This window comes from Barbus barbus, assembly GCF_936440315.1.
Source record: "Barbus barbus genome assembly, chromosome: 9".
Taxonomy (NCBI): Eukaryota; Metazoa; Chordata; class Actinopteri; order Cypriniformes; family Cyprinidae; genus Barbus; species Barbus barbus.
In genome coordinates this window covers 33215030-33235001 of record NC_136737.1, presented here as the reverse complement: position 1 = coordinate 33235001, position 19972 = coordinate 33215030, and positions in this window count along the sequence as shown.

Genomic DNA, 19972 nt, shown 5'->3' with positions numbered 1-19972 from the left:
AAAACCGAAGCAACACAAACTATTTTTTTTACGGCACAAATCAGCACAAACGGAGCACAAACAAACACAAGTATTTAGGGTGAATTTGGAGCGAGTTGGGGGGCTGGTGACGTCATCGACCCAACAATTCAGGATCTAATATTTTAAAAACCGAAGCAGCACAAACAAAAATTGTTACGGCACAAACGAAGCACTAACGTTTGAGCCTATTTTGGGTGAATTTGGAGCGTGTAGGGGGGCTGGTGACGTCATCGACCCAAAAATTCAGGATCTAATATTTTAAAAACCGAAGCAGCACAAACAAAAATTGTTGCGGCACAAACGAAGCACTAACGTTTGAGCCTATTTTGGGTGAATTTGGAGCGTGTTGGGGGGCTGGTGACGTCATCGCCTATAATATAATTTCTAATATTTAAAAAACCAAAGCAGCACAAACGAAACTTTCAGCGGCACAAACCAGCACAAACGAAGCACAAACAAACGAGGTTATTTGGGGTGAATTTGGAGCATGTGGGGGGGCTGAGTGACCTCAGAATGACCTTTAAATAAATGTTTTATATCTAACAAACCAAAGCAGCACAAACAAAATTTTTTACAGCACAAACCAGCACAAACGGAGCACAAACGAATGAGACTATTTTTGCGACGTTTTACTTTGGGTGGGTTATTAGTTAAGCGTATGGGGCTGTCACGTGATGAACGAACGCCTCAAACCCGAGACTCGATATAGACGAACTAATCAATTCTCTTTCCGGCTCAGACTGCATTGGTTAAGCGTATGGGGCTGTCACGTGATGAACGAACGACTCAAACCCGAGACTCGATCAAGAACTAATCAATTCTCTTTCCGGTTCAGGCTGCATTGGTTAAGCGTATGGGGCTGTCACGTGATGAACGAACGCCTCAAACCCGAGACTCGATATAGACGAACTAATCAATTCTCTTTCCGGCTCAGACTGCATTGGTTAAGCGTATGGGGCTGTCACGTGATGAACGAACGACTCAAACCCGAGACTCGATCAAGAACTAATCAATTCTCTTTCCGGCTCAGGCTGCATTGGTTAAGCGTATGGGGCTGTCACGTGATGAACGAACGACTCAAACCCGAGACTCGATCAAGAACTAATCAATTCTCTTTCCGGCTCAGACTGCATTGGTTAAGCGTATGGGGCTGTCATGTGATGAACGAACGACTCAAACCCGAGACTCGATATAGACGAACTAATCAATTCTCTTTCCGGCTCAGGCTGCATTGGTTAAGCGTATGGGGCTGTCACGTGATGAACGAACGACTCAAACCCGAGACTCGATCAAGAACTAATCAATTCTCTTTCCGTCTCAGACTGCATTGGTTAAGCGTATGGGGCTGTCACGTGATGAACGAACGACTCAAACCCGAGACTCGATATAGACGAACTAATCAATTCTCTTTCCGGCTCAGGCTGCATTGGTTAAGCGTATGGGGCTGTCACGTGATGAACGAACGACTCAAACCCGAGACTCGATATAGACGAACTAATCAATTCTCTTTCCGGCTCAGGCTGCATTGGTTAAGCGTATGGGGCTGTCACGTGATGAACGAACGACTCAAACCCGAGACTCGATCAAGAACTAATCAATTCTCTTTCCGGCTCAGGCTGCATTGGTTAAGCGTATGGGGCTGTCACGTGATGAACGAACGACTCAAACCCGAGACTCGATATAGACGAACTAATCAATTCTCTTTCCGGCTCAGACTGCATTGGTTAAGCGTATGGGGCTGTCACGTGATGAACGAACGACTCAAACCCGAGGCTCGAGAGATGAACTAATCAATTCTCTTTCCGGCTCAGGCTGCATTGGTTAAGCGTATCGGGCTGTCACGTGATGAACGAACGACTCAAACCCGAGACTCGATTGAAGAACCAATCAATTCTCTTTCCGGCTCAGGCTGCATTGGTTAAGCGTATGGGGCTGTCACGTGATGAACGAACGACTCAAACCCGAGACTCGATATAGAAGAACTAATCAATTCTCTTTCCGGCTCAGGCTGCATTGGTTAAGCGTATGGGGCCGTCACGTGATGAACGAACGACTCAAACCCGAGACTCGAGAGATGAACTAATCAATTCTCTTTCCGGCTCACGCTGCATTGGTTAAGCGTATGGGGCTGTCACGTGATGAACGAACGACTCAAACCCGAGACTCGATATAGACGAACTAATCAATTCTCTTTCCGGCTCAGGCTGCATTGGTTAAGCGTATGGGGCTGTCACGTGATGAACGAACGACTCAAACCCGAGACTCGATATAGACGAACTAATCAATTCTCTTTCCGGCTCAGGCTGCATTGGTTAAGCGTATGGGGCTGTCACGTGATGAACGAGCGACTCAAACCCGAGACTCGATATAGACGAACTAATCAATTCTCTTTCCGGCTCACGCTGCATTGGTTAAGCGTATGGGGCTGTCACGTGATGAACGAACGCCTCAAACCTGAGACTCGAGAGATGAACTAATCAATTCTCTTTCTGGCTCAGACTGCATTGGTTAAGCGTATGGGGCTGTCACGTGATGAACGAACGACTCAAACCCGAGACTCGATATAGACGAACTAATCAATTCTCTTTCCGGCTCAGGCTGCATTGGTTAAGCGTATGGGGCTGTCACGTGATGAACGAACGACTCAAACCCGAGACTCGAGAGATGAACTAATCAATTCTCTTTCTGGCTCAGACTGCATTGGTTAAGCGTATGGGGCTGTCACGTGATGAACGAACGACTCAAACCCGAGACTCGAGAGATGAACTAATCAATTCTCTTTCCGGCTTAGGCTGCATTGGTTAAGCGTATGGGGCTGTCACGTGATGAACGAACGACTCAAACCCGAGACTCGATCAAGAACTAATCAATTCTCTTTCCGGCTCAGGCTGCATTGGTTAAGCGTATGGGGCTGTCACGTGATGAACGAACGACTCAAACCCGAGACTCGATCAAGAACTAATCAATTCTCTTTCCGGCTCAGGCTGCATTGGTTAAGCGTATGGGGCTGTCACGTGATGAACGAACGACTCAAACCCGAGAATGCTGTGCAATGCGCATGCGCGACTGAACGAATCACTCCCCGAGACGACTCGTTCTTCCCGAGTCACATTAAAGATTCGTTCAAAATGAACGAATCGTTCAAGAACGACCCATCACTAGTCTCCAGTGAGTAGAGAATTACTCTCAGTCTCCTTCACTATTGTTTGAATATATTGTTTATTCTCCCTCCATCACTGACACTTCATCTGTCCCGTCTAGAGAACAAACAGGAACAGGAAAAATGAGTCTCAGATAAATTTGTTGGTTTTAATGAGGAAACTAATTGTATTTATATTACAATTTGAATCTATAGGCCTATAGTCAATATGTTAAGTCTTTGAAATGGGCCCTTGTTTTTTTTTTTCTTCTTCTTCTTTTGTGCACAAAAAATAAAATAAAAAAAATATTGGTTTAAATAACAAAATATTAACTTGTAAAACTTGTCATCAGTTCTTTCTATGCTTCCTAAGGCTGGGCATACACTGTGCGATTTCTGTGCTAATAATGTTTGGTCTGCTCAAGTGTCTCCATTGTGTTCAGATGTTAAAATCATTGTTTGGTCCAGTGTTTCTCTGTTTCCCACAGACCATAAGGAAACTCCACAGACCAACTAAACCACCAACATCAGCCGCATCGGTCACTGAATCACCAGATGAAACTATTTCAGCCAGAGATGAGCTCAACACAGCAATCTGAATCATTCACATCAGCAATACATGTGTTTTGTGTGAATATAGTAGCAAGTGATCAATTGAGAGCAGATGAGAAAGAACCGAAGACACTTCAACCATAAGCAGACTGTGTTGTGTGGGATTAAAAATTAAGATCTGCCGATTCTATATCGGGACGTAACATGAAAACTAAGGTGATTTTAGGCCTTTGGTCTGTTTGATACCATCGTTAGGGGTACTATTATCTCTAGGGTCTGCTGGAGCTCACAGCTAGGGGTGATTGTCTGTGTTGTCTTTAGATGTTTTGGTGAAATGATCACTTCTGAATGCCTATAAAATACAATGTATTCCCACCTTTTGATGACTGCAGCACACACAGCTCTCAGTAAAGAGTCCTGCTGAAGATACCCAAGAGTCTCCTGGTCTTTGCTTCTGTTTCCAGCAGGAAACTTCTTCTAAAACATGATAAATAGTCTCTCAGGAACCTTCAGCATTCAGGGTCTCTCAGGAACCTTCAGCATTCAGGAACCAAAGTGACATGAAAGATGCAGATATTTCTGCTGCTCTCTGTGTGAACTTGGCTAAATGCAAACTTATCAAACATAATTATCTAAATATTCCAACATTAATTTTAGCAATTTACTATTTTGAAATATATTTTAAAAATGCGCTCACCTATATTTTTATCTTCCTCTTTTTTGTAGATAAAATAATTCTGATGAATGAAAATGACTTTCTGTAGTATTACTGTTCTGAACACGATTTCATGTGCATTTTGTATCATTCATAATTCCTTAAAGTGATTTTTAATGCATTTATTGTGATCCTAATGTTGCTGTGTGAATGATTTAGACTAAAGGTCAAACATCAAACACACACAAATCATCATAGGATATTAAATTTATTCCTGTTATAGTTTATACATGATATACATGTGAGAATCTTTTTTAATCTTCAGATGCAGTCATTTTAATTCAATTGGAGCGCCAACTAGTGACCAATCATGGAAAAACAAGGCCTTAAGAATTTGGATTCTTGTATAATAATAGTTGAACATGTCCATAACTCCCTAAAATCTATAACTTCCTAAATGAGTTATGTGTAATATTCATCTTATATAATACTGATACTAATCTAATATTAATATAATATATACTGATGATTGAGAAAAATGTATTTCTTCTGGTTGATATGGTCTGTTACCTGCATTACTTAAGTAAATTTTACAAAGAAAAAGTCAATAAAATTGGCTGGGAATTCCCAAGTAAACTTAACTCAAAAAGTTATATTTAAAGCTGCTAATAATTATGTTTAGGCTTTTACTTGTCAGATTTTTGTAAATTAACAAGCCTTTTCTGAGTGAAAAGAGTTTCCAAGCTTTTTCAAGTAAACCCTACTCCAAATGTTTTTCAGTGTGCTGGTTAGATTGTAAACACAGACATCTTCCATTGAAGTCCATTCCAACTTATTTGTATATTCTGGAACATATATAGCATATAAATCACAAATATTATATAACATTTTACCAGTGAACGTTTTTTCTTTCAGTATGATGTTGTACAGCAGCATGACTCTAATGCAGATGATATTGGTTTAGCTCCCCTTGTGACTAAATATGGAAAACACTTTCTCTTTTAAATGGCCTTTACATTTACATTTACATTTAGTCATTTGGCAAACGCTTTTATCCAAAGCGGCTTACATTTGGGGAATACAAAAAGCGATTCATCTTGAAGAGGCAGTCAGACAGAGGAAGTGCTCAAAACACCAAGTCTCAGTCATTGTTCAAATAAGTACAAGCTAGCAAGGGAAGGAGAGAAAGATAGAGGGAAAGATTAAGGTTTTTTTTTTTTGAGTTTAGGATGAAGTCAAGTACTGCCGAAAGAGATGAGTTTTCAGTTGTTGCTTGAAGATTGCCAGGCATCTGGCGTTCCGGATAGGGGTGGGAAGATTAGTCCACCAGCCAGGAATGGTGAACGAGAATGTTCTGGCACCACAAGGCGTCGCTCACCAGCAGATCTCAAACTTCTGGAGGGGATGTAGGTTCGTAATAGTGAGTGGAAGTAGGAGGGTGCTGAGCCTGTGGTCGTTCTGTATGCAAGCATCAGTGTCTTGAACTGGATGCGAGCTGCCACTGGTAGCCAGTGCAAGGAGATGAAGAGAGGTGTAACATGGGCTCTTTTGGGCTCGTTGAAGATCAGTCGTGCCGCTGCATTCTGAATCATTTGTAAAGGTTTGATTGTGTTTGATGGCAGTCCAGCCAGAAGAGCATTGCAGTAGTCCGGTCTAGAAACAACAAGGGCCTGGACAAGAAGTTGCGCAGCATGCTCTGTCAGAAAGGGCCTGATCCTTCTGATGTTGTGTAGTGCAAACCTGCAGGATCGAGCAGTCTTTGCAATGTGCTCTTTGAAGGTCAGCTCGTCATCAAAGATTACCCCAAGATTACCCCAAGGGAGAAGGGCACAAGCCTTTAAAATATACACAATCTGTCCAAACATTTTGTCTTAAGGCTTCTACGGATTCAGCAGGTTTTGCAACAATCCAGCTGTTCATGCACCCAATTGCTTCTGGATTCTGCATTCAGTTACATGTATTCATTTAGAAGACACTTTTATTTAGGAAATAAATACTAGGGACACTACCAGGACATTAAAAAACTACTAAGAAAATAATCAACTGGGGTATTTAGTGAATTGGCATTACAAAAAAAATTAAATAAAAAACCTGTTAAAATGTGACAAACATCATCTCATCATGGCTACAGGTGTTTCTGTTAAAGGCCTGCTGTTAATCAGTTCTAGGAAGCTATTGAAAAAAAGATATTGGGAAAAAACGATGAGTGTGAAATGAGAAGCTGAGAAGAAAAACAACTGACCACAGTCGCTCCGTCACAAAAATAAATGTGTGAACATTCGTCATTTCTTCAGTTTGTGTTCCACTTTGTTCTAGTTTGATCTTTATCTCTCATCACAACTATTTTAGCACATTTTCACATTCGTGTCTGTTTAACCCATGATCTACAGATGTTTGGCCTGATCAAGCGTCTCCATTGTGTTCAGCTTGTAAAACTGTTGTTCGGTTTTGATCCAGTGGTTTTCTGCTCTCCACAAACCACAATGAAACTCCACAGAGCAACTAAACCACTGACACCAGCTGCATCAGTCACTGAATCACCAGATGAAACTATTTCAGCCAGAGATAAAACAATCTGAAAGCTTCACATCAACAAAACCTGTATTTCATGCAGATACAGAACAAAGTGATCAATTGTGATCTATCACACACAATGAAACTCCACAGAGCAACTAAACCACTGACACCAGCTGCATCAGTCACATTTTAGTCATTTGTGTCTTTCATAGTTTTAGTCAACGAAAAGTCATTGCATTTTTGTCAACTTTTAGTCATTACTTTAATCAAACTGCAGTTACCAACATTTATTTTGGTAGCTATTTTATATGTAGTATTCAAACAAAAATAGTCATCAATACTTCTCTCTTTAGACCAAATCAATTAAGCTTAGTTATGAGAAATTTGAATCAAGGATTGAATTTGGAAAAACTGGAATCAATTTTCATTTTTTGGTAGAGATATAAATTAAACTCATTTTTCAGATACAGTAGGTTTACTTAACAAGTATACATTTATTTAACATCTTTTGTTGGTTAACATTTATGACAGAAAATTAGGAATGCTGTCCATTTAAGACAGAAGGTATGTATGTAATAGCCTACTGACATACATTCAGTTTTCACCTGTTTAAACTCACTTGAACCATAACGGACTGTATTTCCGTGAGATGCTCTACATGAGAGACATGTGGACTGCTGTGTGTGTATTTGAGCACTGAGAACTGATCGCGCGCTGTATGAGAACTGAAGAAGTGGAGTGTGCGCGAGAGAGAGAGAGAGCACTTCTATCAGCGCGTTTCCGCCTATCGCACCTTCACTAACTTTAAGTTAATCGACAATGAATTGTGACTTCCGGGTAAAACGGGACGTCTGGTCACCCACTCCCTAACCCTTCGGTTGCTGAGGCCATTGTTTCAGATCGCTAGTTTGCGTTTTGGTAGGCTATCCGTCCACCGCGGCTGCCATACTGAGACTAGATATGCAAACGCATCTTATCCAATGACAGAGACGCACATTTTGAAAGACAAGACAGTTAACTTAGCCTATAGGATGTATTTTGTATGTCCGGTAGTCCTCAAATAACATTTTAGTCCCATCTCGTCAACGAAGACGCGACATAAATTCGTCATAGTTTTTATCATCAGATATTAGTTTTAGCTCGTCAACGTCTCGTCTTAGTCACAGAAAAAAGGTTTGTTGACGAATATTTTTCGTCGTCGTCTTCGTCAACGAAATTAACACTGGTTGTAGAATTGTGCTATAATAACCTCTACAAATACAACTAAATATATAAATGCTTTAAAAGAAGAGTGAAAGATGTTTTCTCTGTTTTGGAGGGATGATCATTTTTAAATCATATCCTATTTATTGCATCTAAATTTGTTAAAACTTTACTGAATGACAAAGACTTGTAACATGGCTAGTTTGCGCATATTTCATTTCATTCTGGAACTTACTTGTTCTACAGATCTGTGTATAGTGTCTAATGCTACCGTTTTAACAGCGTTTATAATGTTTCTGACCAATTGTGCTATCCTGTCAGCAATAACCTGTTAATGGGCTTTTTTAGATTACTGTCAGTTTAAGTGCTGGCAATGCAGTGTTGCCAGAGACTGCTATTGACACACAAAAACCCAGTTGTTCCAGGGCTGTAGGGACAAGGGGAAGAGGGTACCGGTACTTTACGGTGATCTCATTAAGCTTACGATAATCTATACAGGGTCGGAGTCCTCCATCCTTCTTGGCCACGAAGAAGAAACTGGAAGCAGCAGGGGAGGTTGATGGAATTATGTAGCCTTGCTTTAACGCCTCCTCAATATACTCCTCCATAGCCTTCTGCTCCGGGAGTGCCAAGGGATAAATCTTTCCACAAGGTACTGGCTCACCCGGAACGAGATCAATTGCACAGTCCCATTGCCGATGTGGTGGTAGCTGTGCAGCTCTCCTGGGACAGAAGACATCCTTAAAGTGGGAGTAGCAGGATGGAAAGTCCACGGATTGTTTCTCCACTGGGTTCTCGATCGATGTGGAGTGAACAGGAAGTGAAATTGGAGAGGTAGGACGAGGTAGTGGTAACTGTGGAAAACATCAAGGGAAGCACTCCTCACCCCACTTAAGAATTTCCCCTGTCTTCCAGGATAGAGTAGGGTTATGCTGCACAAGCCAGGGGCGGCTGAGGATGATGTCCACAGTGGAACCCTCCAGAACCAAAAGATGAAGTTCCTCCTGATGTAACTGTCCAAGCCGAAGATGTACGGGACCAACGCGATGTCTGACATGACGTCGAGTGAGAGGTTTACCAGTTATTGATTGTACTTCGTAAGTCTTTCCCATAATCGAGGTCGAAAGTCGGAGTTGTCGACAGAGGCTTCCGGAGATGAAACTGCCCGCGGATCCGGAGTCAAGGAGGATGGTAACTGTAATTACAAAATTTCCGGCAGTAAGCTGGGCATGGGTAGATAATGGATTCATTTTAGTAATGGTAGGGTGAACCGTACTCACCAAAACTCGGGGAGGACGAAGAGGGCACTCCATTATCCTGTGCCCAGTAGTTCCAAAATATAGGCATATGCCTCTAGACAAACATCTTCTTTCGGCTGGCGTTAGGCGATTGGAGTCCGTCAGCATGGGTTCTGGAGGGTCACTGGGCTCTGGCTCGTTCCAACTCGTTCCAGCTAGAAGGCTCGTTCCAGCCACTAGAGGCCGCCAGGGTACGAAATTTAAGTGCATATTGATGAATTGACATGGTGCCTTGTCGTAAACGATATAACTGCTCACCAATCGATGAATCCCCTGGCGACACACTGAAAACCTCCCGAAAATGAGCCAGGAAGTTGGGAAATGACTGCGTTGCTGGACCGGTTAGCGAGGTCACCACAAAAGCGATCTTTGATCATCTGGGAACATCTGTGGATGTAAGTCAATGGTAAGTGTACACTGTAATAGGAAGCCATTGCACTCCTCCGCCAAGCCAGAGTAGGGCGCTGGTCGGGCCATGGGACTGGCGAAAATGATCGGAGAAGAAGTGCTGGTTGGTGGCGGTGCAGGAGCCGAAGGAACTGGTGAAGTAGATGGACGGGTTAGAATCCTTTTCAGGGTATCTACTATTGTGTAATTCAGTAGTAAAATACAGAAATGTTATTATCTTATTAATATTACTGAAAAGAGAATGTAATATCAAAGTATTGAATAATGTGTTAAAGTAGCATAGACTGTGGGTTCATCGTGAGTTCACATGCTAGTTCATTGTGAGTTTACATGATGCCAGGTGCAGAAAGCAAGGGAAGGCCACCAGACATCAAAGAGGATGAAATGACCTCCAGACAAGGGGAGGCCATATAATTTTAAAAAGGGAGATTCAGCAATATTCCACCATTAGATAACGGATCAAAAGGCGTGCAAAATATTGGTAGCGAGCCAAAAAAGATATGGCAAGTAAAAAATAGAAAGAACCAAGGTCGATACATTGGTAGAGTGTATAAAATGGAGCATCTGAACAAACAAAGACCAGAGAGACAGTGGATGTGGCGGCTTCTCTCTCGGCTTTGTTACTTTGTAATAAAGTCTTCCTTTGACACCTGAAACTCTGCTGTTTGAGCCTTTCTTGCTGCACTGACTGCGATCCAGACCAGCAACAACCGCGGCGGGCCACAACATAAACTTGGCGTCACGAACAGGATTGGACTGGGGTCCGGCGTCCTGGAGGGCCGTTGCGGGCGGGAGGCCTGGGTTGACACGCAAGCAATCAGAAATTAAAGAGGCCTCAGGTAAGCAATTTTTGCTTATATATTGGATATAAGATTGTTTGCGTGGTTGACTAGGGTGGCACCTGTGATGGTGGTCTAGGACAGGGCCTCACCAATCAACGAATTTAAGAATGTTTAACATAAAATAAGTGAGTATAGATTGATGAGTTTCAGATGTCAAAGGATACACCCATTAGTAGAATAGATAACACAAGAAGTGTTGAGTAGATTAGGAACTCCCGTGGTTACCGCCTCCAGAGTGTAGGGTCTGCTCGAACGGGTACTAGATAGTAGTATAAGTGTCCAGAGGGACAAAGCCCGTAGGGACGGGCATAAGTAGTGGGTGTCCAGGTTGCGGCACCAGACCCGTAGGGACGGGCATTAAGTAGTAGGGTGTCCTGTTTGTGGCACCAGCCTGTAGGTACGGGCTTTAAGTAGTAGTGTGTCCAGATTGTGGCACAGACCCGTAGGGACGGGTATCTGCAGATTTAACTGTTAGTCTATGTTTGTTATATGTGAGTGTTGATACACTGAAACTTTGAATGTTTGCATGAATTACTAACTCTGCCAGCAATATTGCGCTGTTATTGCTGCAAACATATAAATATGTAAATACTATGGTAGAACTAGAAAGAAAGAACCAGTGTAAATAATTGTAAATGTGTTGAGGGAAGACAGTATATTGAATGGAGTATGTTAATGGAATTATAATAGTTGAAAGAACAAAAAAAACTCCAAGAAATTGGCTTTGTCGATTGTTTGGGCATTCTCCAAAGTGTCAGCGCTGTGATCCAAATTGTAAAACTCAATTGTTATTAAAAAAGAAGGAAGAATTGGTTGATTTTTGTAAAAAAAGAGAAGAGACAGTTTGAGCGCTTGACTTCTCACTGTTGAGAGGGAGAGAAGGAGAGCAGCAAAGGTGGGGGCCGGCTGTGTGTGTGTGTGTGTGTATGTGCTCGAGCAGTGTAAGTGTGAGTGAAAGAAGCGAGGAGAGCTAAGGAGGGAGGAAATAAAGAGAAGAGACATTTAAGTGTGTTGTGCCTGTCTCATCCAAAATAGAATGAAACGAACAGAGAAAAAGAATCATATGGAAAAATCAAATCACTGGGACAGTGAGAGAGAAAAACAAATTCAGGAGGCTTTGATTAAAACAAAAGGGATCCACAACCATTTTTGGTTGGAATCAAGTTTTGTTGATTTGGATGGACAGGTACAAAAGCTGACAGAATACAAGAAAAATAATTTTCTTAGGAAATTGATTGAAATTACAAATTTGAGAGAAAAATCAATTGAATGGCCAGGAATACCCTGGGAAGATGTGGTGTACAAACATATAACAATTTGACAATTGACAACTAATTTATTTAGGCTCTGTGCTCCAGCATCTTCCCAATTGGAAAATAAATTAAATGTAAATTAATTTAACGATAGTCAATTAATTTAGAAAAAGATTTAAAAAAGATAAAAAAGGGGGGTAAAATGACAGAGATAGAAGGAAAAAGGGAAAAAGAAGGGGAAAAGGGGTAGAAAACTTCTAATAATGCGGGAAAAAAGGTTATTGATTGATTATATGGAACCCTTAAACCCAATGTGGTGTACAAGAGACGAATTGAACATTAGTATATTCAAGATAAAAGGGTTTTGCATAAAATTAATGCCATCTCTCACTTACATGAGAGGAGACTGTGGAGTTTTGAAGCTTTCAGCTTGGGGGAACACATCATTTGGACAAAAAACAATCTTCAGATAAAAGAACCAAAAGGCATTGGGTTACCCTTTAAGTTATTAACCAGAAAACATATTGGGATTATTTTGAAATATTTGAGGCAAACTAATCGGATTCTATAAATAAGGTGATAAATCCTCAGCCCAGTAAAAGTTCAGGTGTAATCAGGGGTCGGATACTTTTAGTGGTCCTCGTCTGATGAGCTTGTTGAAGAATAGCTATTAAATTCAAATCACTGGGATTAGAGAGGTAAATCACCTAATAAAAAGAGAAATAGTTAAGTTAAAACAATTTACCAACCAAATTGATAGATAAAAATGTCACAGTGTCTGCTCCAGTAGAGGTATTGGCCTCTGAGAATCCAGCATGTAAAGAAATAATAAGGGAGCTCTCAAAGAGATGGGCAGAGAGAACAAAGAAATTGGCTACTAAGTGGCCGATGGAGGGAACATTTAATGTGGCTATGTATAGAGAAATGGAGGTTCTGATTAAAAATCACAAGACCAATGATAAATCCAAAAAGCGAAATGACAAAAGGGAACAAGAATTAGGGGTGTTGACTTTATTCAAACAATATGGGATCAAATTATTAAAATTGGAAAAGGAAAATAAAAAGAATGAACCAAAAGAAGAAAGACCACCTCCATATGCACCTTGCTGTGACCAGGTTGTTAACCAGATGCCTTTAGTACATGGAAAAGCAGATATATAAAGGGACCCATAGAATTTGAGGGGTATGTATATGACACAAGTCCAGAAGAAGAAATAGATGAGCAGAGCTGCACGCCATCAGACAATAGGGAGGAAAAATATGTTCACAGGGTTGTGAAGGAGGGGCTGGAGCCACAGGAGGAGGGGCAGTGGACATCCACACCATTGCCACAATCCAGACGAGAGAGAGAGAAAACAACCTACAGGGAGGAGCCAAGGATTGAAAGAAGGTGGACCAAGAACTACAAAGAAAAAAAGAAATCAGGTGAGCCTCTCACACATCGTCATCTTACAGCAATGCTAGAAGATTTGGAAGAATGCCACAGGCAAGTGACATCAGCGGGTAGAGGCAGGGAGAGCTGTGAAGAAGGAGAGTCTGATGAATCATCTGAAGGAGGAGCGCCCTCTGCTGACTCAATCCAGGAAGAACTGGCACAGATGGAGGAAAGATGCAACAGGACAAGAGAAAAGATCAAGCAAGCTATCAACATGACAAAAGAAGAATATGATCAAGTAGAGAAATCACTACAACAAGACCTGGATGAATGGCTGCAACATCAATCAATGCAACATCACTCAAGTCTACATTACCCTGTCCAGCGGAAGCAGTACAAGCAAGTAGCTGGGACATTGATTATGCAAGATATGGAGCCTCCAGGTAACCGACTTCAAGAACAAAGGCAAAGAGAAGAAGAAGAACACAGAACAACGAGATCAGCAAGAAAAGCTGAAAATGCTGAAGCAAGGTACGAGTGTCCTATCCTCATCAAACAAGGACATGTTCAATACATACCTTGGGCAGGACAAGATTTGGACTCTTTAGTCTCCCGCCTCCCAGATATCCATGAAGGAGCTGGAAAATGGATCAAAACAGTGGAAGAAGAAACAACAGGAAAGGTTCTGGCCCTAGGTGACATCAAAGCCTTACTTGCAAAGTGCCTAGGAGCCTCCAAGATGAATGACATCCTCAAGCAGTCTGGCCTTCTTCATGCAGTGGATAAGCCTGGAGCAGATGGAATTTCTTTTGACAAACATCGACAAGACATTTGGAGGGTACTGAGAGCCGAATACCCGATGCAAACTGACCCAAGCTGCCTGAAGGGGGAGCCAATGGGGGAAGCAGAGAACCCTACCACTTACATCCAGAAGCAAATGAGACAATGGAAAGAAGAACTGGAAAGAGATCCAGAGCAAGATAGAGTCCTGACAGCACTCTTCAGAACAGCAATTGTGGAAGCCATGCCTGCATCAGTAAAGCTGAAACTGGAAGATGTGGTAGGTCTGAATTCAAAGTCACACAAAGAATTCAGAGACCATGTGGTTCATGCTGTGGAACAATACAGAAAGCAAGAACTGAAGATGAGAAACCAAGAAAAAGAGTTACAAAGAAAATTGACTCAGATGCAACTCGAAGAACTGCTCAACAAGAAGAAAAAGATTCAAGCAGTACAAAAGGAAGACGCCTCAGCTGTTATGGCACCTGTCAATACTTCAGTGCCAGTCAATCCACCAGCACCATTGAATGTGGCTGCACCAGCAAATCAGATTGTGACAGCACAGGTGCCACCTCCTGGACCAAGCAATGTACCACAAGGACAACCACCAGTGGTCATATATCTCAAACCAGAGCAAGCAAACAACAGGAACTGGAACAAACAACAACAAGGAGGACGTGGCAGAGGCAAGTTCAACAACAACCAACAGAAACCAACCAACAGGAATATGTTGGGGGTGCAATCAGCCTGGGCACCTCAGAAGCGAGTGTCACATCAATCCTTGGCCACAGAACCTGCCAATGACACCAGAAGTCAATTATGGACAACAACCAGTGCAGACCCAAGCTCAGGGCCCTGTCAACCCGTGGCGTGGTCCTAATCAAGGTTACTAGGGCTGCCCAGAGAATCCTGAGGGGAGGAATCAGCTGCCAATGATATCTTCTGATGCCGATCAAGAACCAATGTTGCGAGTTAATATCGAAGGAAAGCCAATAACTCTCATCCTTGACACGGGGGCCTCGTATTCCTGTTTGAATCTAAGATGTGCCTCGCACCTCCCTATGTCTGGAAAATATATAAAGACAGTAGGATTCTAGGGGGTAACTCAGCTACTTCCTATGACGGCCCCTGTGAGCATAAGCTTAGACGACACCGAAATAAGATTACCAATTTTAGTTTCAGAACATACACCTGTCAATTTGTTGGGTAGGGATGCTATATGTAAATTGAAAATGCAAATATGGTGTACTCCAGATGGAATTTATATAAATGATAGGGCAGTGAGACAAATTAATCTTACAGAATTACAACAAACACAAGAGCCATGTGCTAACATATATTGGTTAGGTGAGTTGAAAGATGATGTAGAAAAAACACTTAGCAAATGGGGAAGATACAGAAAAGAACAACTTTGTGAACCAAGTCTACCAAAAACTGAATTTCATTGTACTATGAAGTATGATGAAAGCAAAGACCCAGATTTTGAAAAAAGATGGCTGGAAGACACAAAAGGACTGACAATCCCTATGATGTCACAATATATAGTGATAGGACCAAAAGGCGCAGCTCTGCAGATAGATAGAGGAAAATTTATTGATGAATGGTTTGGGGTATCCAATTCAGTTCCCCATTTTACTTTGTATGTAAATAAAAATTGTGTTTCTAAAAACGTAGGCCCCATGATGCAAGAAGCAGAAAAAAGCGAATGGGAAGCTACAGAGAATCTTCTAATATTTCAATCAGCAGATAATATGATGTAGGGTTTGTAAAATCAGCTGATCCAATTAGAATAACACTTAGACTTGGAGCTAAAATACCCAGAAAAATACAGTACCCTTTGAAACCAGAAGCTGTAGAAGGAATAAAAAAGACAATTGAGGGATTAATGGCAGCAAGAGTACTCATTGAAACTAATAGCCATAGTAACACTCCAATATTCCCAGTAGCTAAAGCAGATAAATTAAAATGGTGTCTGGTACATGATCTGAGAGTAATGAATGAGATTGTGGAGGACTGGCCTGCTGAGGTTCCAAATCCAAATACGCTGTTAACCAATGTTTCATGTGCTGCTAATATAATCCTGATCTCTGACACGCATGGTTTTGACCATTGCGCGAGGGGGGGAAGTGTTTAGAAAGGTAAAGCGCTAAGGTTTTTGGTCTCCTTATTTGCAGGGAATACTGGTCAAGTATCTATCTGAAACCCCCGTAGCTTATGTAATTGATTGCACATTAGACTTTGAGTGCTTCAACAAGACAAAAGGGAAAAATGACCTGGGAAAATTCAAGGGAAATTGTGTAGTTATTTGGCATTTAAATAGAGAAATGTATCAAGACCCAGAAGTGTTTAAATCAGACTATAAAGACAAACATGACAATCATAACGGTTAAGGATAATTGCACAGAAGCTACCATATAGCTTTCCCCTAATTATCATTATGGACGAACAATCAGAAGCAGTGGCAGATGACTATTGGGTATGTGGGGGAAAAAGATTGCGAGCCACACTTCCAAAAGATTGGAAAGGTATCTGTGCTAGAGTAAGATTGTTACAAGGAATAACAATAATTGAAGAAGACATAGATGGTGTAAAAAAAAAGAAAAAAAAAAAAAAAAAAAAAAAACCTCAACCGAAAAGAAACAGAGTAAAAAGAGCTTATGAAACAAATCCAGATGTGTATTTAGATTCAATTGGCCAAACTAGAGGGATACCAGGAGAATTTAAAGCAAGAAATGAGATAAAGTCTCATTATATAGTTATATAATATATATATAAATATAGTTTGACTCTATATTTGTATGGTTAACCCCAAATAAGAACGCAGAATGGATTAATTATATTTACTACAATCAGCAGAGATTCATCAATTACACTGATGATGCTTTAAGAGCTCTAGGAGAACAATTAGGTCCCACAAGTAAAATGGCTTGGCAAAACAGACAAGCTTTGAATTGGCTCGTAGCCGAGAAAGGAGGAGTTTGTGTAATGTTTGGTTCTGACTGTTGTACCTATATCCCAAATAATACAGCCCCGGATGGATCATTCACCCAAGCAATGGAGAAACTGAAAAATCTGAGAGAGGAAGTGACCAAGAATGCTGGAGCAGATAAGCAGATTGGAAACTGGTTAAATTAAATTTTTGGGTCTTGGGGGGAGTGGTTGATTAGAGTGGGCATCATAATAGCCATTGCTGTTGTTGTGTTTCTTGTACTGTTCTGTTGTGTTGTGCCTTTCATCAGATCCATGCTGGCCAATGCTGCAGCCAAACAGATGCTAAACATATCGATAAAACCAACTGGAATTGACATTGGGTATACCCACAGACACACTGTGGGACCTGGACTGGACGAATTGGATGACTTTGACCTGGACGATGTTGTGTAAACCTTCCTGAATAACAACGGAGTGGTAGGGAAGGGGTGGCTTTTGATTTTTTATAATTTTTTATTTTAATCTTTTATAGAAATATTAGAGAATTTGGATAGTGTAGGGAGAAAGTTAGGGGTACTATGTATTTTCCTTTGGCATATGCCCCTTCCTGAAGTCCTTCACTCCTTATATCATTTATTTTTAAATTATTAATTTACTAACCTTAAATGTATAATGTGATTAATGAAAGAAAAGGGGACGATAAGGGTCTTAAGCAGGTCATTGTCCATGTTATGAGACATTGCAACCAGAAAAAGGGCATGATAAAGAAAGATTATTTATTTTTCTCTATATTTAGTTCATTATATACTAACATTTCATTTATTACTATAACGATGATTGCTTTATACACTGGGAAATGTCATCAGAAAGAAAGAAGGAAAGAAAGGATCGACGAGCACCTCAGTGCTTAGCAACATGAGTAGATTCAACTGGAGGTTTAAAAACCCATCATCTACTCCAACACCAGACAGGGCTAAAGAACGCTCCTCTGGCAACGAAGGATAACATCACCAGATAGCGCTCTAGGCTACCGGAAATGCATAGAGTTCATCTGGCTACGTGGGACAAACCAGTGTTTTTAATTCTTTTTAATTAGATGTGTTAATTAATCATTCATATATTCTACATAACCATGATACCCATGGGCAAGGCTAGAACATTTTGTGCACACGCTTACATACACAATGATGATTGCATTATTGACCCCCAAAGAGTGCATAGATAGGAAGACAGATTATTTTACTCTTCTCTAGTCAAGGGTGAGGAGAGATGTTTGGGTCTGGCTTCCTCTGGAGTGCAGTATCATAACGAAACCAATTGTTAAGAGGGAATGAAGGACCATTATTGGTTCATAGAAAGAATAGAAGGATGGGTGGACTTGTGGGATTGCGCTCCAGGTGGAGGATTTGATGGTGAGACTTAGTAAAGTCTCATAGGGGGGAATATATTGTGTAATTCAGTAGTAAAATACAGAAATGTTATTATCTTATGTAATATCAAAGTATTGAATAATGTGTTAAAGTAGCATAGACTGTGGGTTCATCGTGAGTTCACATGCTAGTTCATTGTGAGTTTACATGATGCCAGGTGCAGAAAGCAAGGGAAGGCCACCAGACATCAAAGAGGATGAAATGACCTCCAGACAAGGGGAGGCCATATAATTTTAAAAAGGGAGACTCAGCAATATTCCACCATTAGATAACGGATCAAAAGGCGTGCAAAATATTGGTGGCGAGCCAAAAAAGACATGGCAAGTAAAAAATAGAAAGAACCAAGGTCGATACATTGGTAGAGTGTATAAAATGGAGCATCTGAACAAACAAAGACCAGAGAGACAGTGGATGTGGCGGCTTCTCTCTCGGCTTTGTTACTTTGTAATAAAGTCTTCCTTTGACACCTGAAACTCTGCTGTTTGAGCCTTTCTTGCTGCACTGACTGCGATCCAGACCAGCAACAACCGCGGCGGGCCACAACACTACCAGCTCCTGGAAGGGGTCCGCGGTACTCATCCTGTTCAACGGTAAGCCGGTCCAATCTTCTGTAACATAAACCCCGGACACAGATGTTAGTAACAGAGAGTTGATGTTTATTTGAACAGGTGAGTAACCAAGGTAGTGCAGAGATGACTGGAGGTGAGTGGTTGGATAAGGAAGGCTTGTTAGATGGAGGTTAATGGACTAATGAGCTTGGTCCTTTCTTCCACAGGTATTGAGTACAGACAGCACGGGGAGATTCCTGGAGCACACTGATGACCGGAGACCCCCAATCTGGCAGGAGAGGAACACACAGGAGGAAGACACAGGAGGTTAAGTTTCAATTGCATATACTCAACGAGACGATGTCTTGGAGAGAAGTTCACTGCGTTGTGTACGAGATCGGACGCTGGAGTGAATGGAGTGTGTGCTTAAGTGCTGGGGATGATTGCTGCGGTGATGAGGTGCAGGTGAGCGTGATCAGAACTCAGGTGATGCGGAACGGTGTGATTGGCGGAAAGGAGAGCCTGGCCGATCTGTGACATTTACCTTGTTCATAATTAAATAATGATTAGGTATTAACCAAACCTTTTTCCAAATAATATTTTCTGTCAGGTGATTCCAATATGAATAAACATAAGGCAAAAACACAATGTCTCGTTGAAATAACGCTCTTACAGAACTGTTGTGTGACTTGAGAGATAAACAAATGTTACATAAGAATTTATTATATTAGGCAGAGACCACTGTTGGATGTTAATTCTTGTCTGATGTTTAAATAACATACACACTTCAGGAGAAATAGCCCCAAAAACTTTGGCATAGTCCCCTGGTGTTACAGGAATCTTATAATGGTCCAAACATTCACCATAAGTAAAAAGAAAACCATTTATATTAAATAACTGATCCACCAATATGATGCCATTATCAAACCAGTGCTTCAGGAAAAGCGATTTGTGTTTATATAATACACTCACCTAAAGGATTATTAGGAACACCATACTAATACTGTGTTTGACCCACTT